Source organism: Apium graveolens, chromosome 7 (assembly GCF_009905375.1).
Source record: "Apium graveolens cultivar Ventura chromosome 7, ASM990537v1, whole genome shotgun sequence".
In the NCBI taxonomy this organism is placed as follows: domain Eukaryota; kingdom Viridiplantae; phylum Streptophyta; class Magnoliopsida; order Apiales; family Apiaceae; genus Apium; species Apium graveolens.
The window spans coordinates 84,189,353-84,192,507 of record NC_133653.1 but is presented as its reverse complement, the minus strand read 5'-3'; positions in this window follow the sequence as shown (position 1 = coordinate 84,192,507).

Sequence of the window (3,155 nt, the reverse complement as noted above, 5' to 3'; positions counted from 1 at the left end):
CTCAATTCTTTCGGTATCTGGTAGATTTTCGGGAAAAATCAAAGTGTTCGAATTTGGATTCTGACGATCTTTACATACACTTATTTACTTTATGGAATACTAATACGATCTTAGAATTTCCATAACAGTACTCCTATTTAGTGTGGTCTGATAATTTTCCTTAATCAGCATCATCAGCAAAAGTTACTATTCATCAGGGTTTCAAAAATTCCAAAAATTGGGGTTATTACAGTCTCCCCTCTTTAAAAGGATTCCGTCCCGGAATCAGATAAAAATGAATAGGGATATTTTCTTAGCATTGCACTTTCTAACTCTCAAGTCAATTTTCCCTCATTGTGGTTCTACCACCAACTCTGACTAGTTTGATAACCCTTCTCCTAAGCACTTGTCCCTTTTTGATCTATAACCATTCCTGGTTGCTCCATATAGGTTACGTCTGGTTGCATATCTATGCGCTCATATGCCCTTATTTGTCTGGCATCCGGATTACACTTCCTTAACATTGATACATGGAACACGTTATGAACTTGCTAAGGTTCGGGGTAAGGCTAGCTCATATGTTAACTTCCCAATATGACTTAATATATCCAAGGGTCCAACAATTCGTGGGCTTAGCTTTCCTTTCTTTCCGAACCACATCCATCCTTTCCAAGGGAATACCTATAACAACACTAGGTCCCCTACTTCCTATTCTTTGTCCTTTCGTGTCAAATCAACATACTTCTTATGTTCATCTTGGGCTACTACCAGCCGTCCTCTGATTAGATCTATTATATCCTTGGTCCTTTGGATTACTGCTGGTCCGAGCATCTTGCATTCTGCAACATCATCCTAACATAAGGGAGATCGACATTATCTTCCCTCAAGGATCTCATAAGGCGATATCCCGATACTGACATACGAGCTATTATCGTAAGAAAACTCAATCCGTGCTAAGTGACCATTCCAAATTCTTTCAAGTCTATTGCACAGACTCTCATCATAGCTTCTAGCATTATAGATTTTGCTTCTCAATACCCATTCTTTTCCAGTTCGTAGTCGTTACTATCTTCCGTACATAATACTATACTGGTTACACTTTTGCTCGTTAGCGTTCTATAACCTTCTAATAACCACGTCAACCTTAGTATCACGAACGTGTTAGAATCAGAATACCACCGTACTGATACTACTTCCTTTCTAGCTGCTTCTATCTTCGAAAGTTTGATCCATCATATAGAAGTAAAGGAATTTGTTGAGAGATCACTATGATCATGAACACTTGTTCTATTGCATAGTTAGTACAGAAGGTGGCCAGCCTTTAGTACTTGACAAGCAATTAAACAACATGTGGTATCCTACTAGGCTTCTATCACACAGATATATAGTCATTCGGCAATACCTCCCCTTTTGGAAGGGTTGTTCTTTTCAGCTTATATGAAATGAAAAGGAGAGAAAAGAACGAATTGAAGAGAATTGTATATATATAAAATATACTGCCACAAAATATCTGGCTTGGAATCTACCTCTGAACTATAGAGGTTTGTCATAGGAGAATAAAACATATACGTATATATATCAACATCAAGTATTATAGCATCGTATTTCACGTGTCTAAATATTTACTATTCCGTCCATCATTCTATGGACCCATGCTCTTGCTCGAGCTTATAAACAATCACCTTTGAAACTCCCTCGACATCGAAAATCGAATCTGGGATTTCATTCTAGACGTCATTGTTACTAGAATTCGATGCTTGCACCGCAACCTTCCTCGTATAGTAATACGACTCTCTATTGATAAGAAGGAATAGGTATTCAATAGGTAGATAATCTACTTAAATAGTCTATTCAATGATAACTTATACACCACCACGACCCGATTAGTGGTACTCAATCTCAACATCCATTCCAATACAACTCTCACGGTTGTAAGTAATCGGCTCATTACTCGTAGAATCATTCCTGCATTACTATGGTCCACCGTTGACCTACTATAGTCATTTGTTTTCCATGAAGTCTTAATAGCTAACCATACGGAGTCCATTCATATCATATCGAATCCTTCTAAGGAGGTAACATAATCACCATTCATGATTCGTGAAGAACATTCCTGATCCTGACGTACATACATGACATGAAGCAGATAAAATTGCAGAAGAGTTTCAATCAAAGCAACGATAGCAGGCTAATACCATTATTAACCATATTTCTTTACTGGGAGACATGAAGCTCAAAGGTTCATTTAGTCCTTTCATAACATGCTCCTGGCTTATCTCAAGATAGGACCTTCTAAGATAGAAAGCCCGCTCACGGTGATTACATGAATTAAATCTTTACCAAACTACTATTACGGTTGAGTACCGCACAGTCATCAGAAGGAATGTCAATCTTTCACACCATAATACAACCTTCACGGAATTAACCATTATCACTGTATTCCTCTGGCACGAGCGCCGATAATTGTCCTCTTATACTTAAAGTATTGGCCACCTCTTTGGCCTTTCCTGATAGTAAAATTTCCTTATAATCAATGTCATTTTAACCACCTCCAACTAAATTTTCTACCTCATTTCAATCACTGCTTATGTGAAAATGCTTCTCTTAATTCCTGGTGAGAAAAAAATTCACCATTTTTCCATAAGTCATTGCCTTAGTCTTTAGATGTGAACATTGCCACGACTGACCCTCGATCATACTTAGGACATCTCTTATCTTGGGTCATTCTTGTTTTCACCAATCTCGACCCTCATTGGATCGATCTATACTTTCTTATGGTTCAACACGTGCCCCACCTGACATTATTATAATTACGTCATATTTCCTTCATCAAAATTTCTATTCTTGAGAACTTTGAATATTACCTTTCTCCTTGTAAAACCTCTAAGGTTATCCTTAAATCCTTCATCAGGTACACCCTAGGCACAGGGCATATCAAGATACCATTTACTAATACCAGAATCATTGTCTATATACTTCTGAAAAATTTCTCCACTGATCCTTAAAGGTTGTTGTTACCTTAATCCTTTCCAATTCATATTGTCAAAAGTCATGTTGTCCCTATTAAGGGTAAAATGCCAACGTTTATGCATTCCCCTAGGATTCATTTCAAGTTATCGGGGTTTCATCCTTAATTCCACCTTTAAAAGATACTTACACTTTTTCATGGATAAATC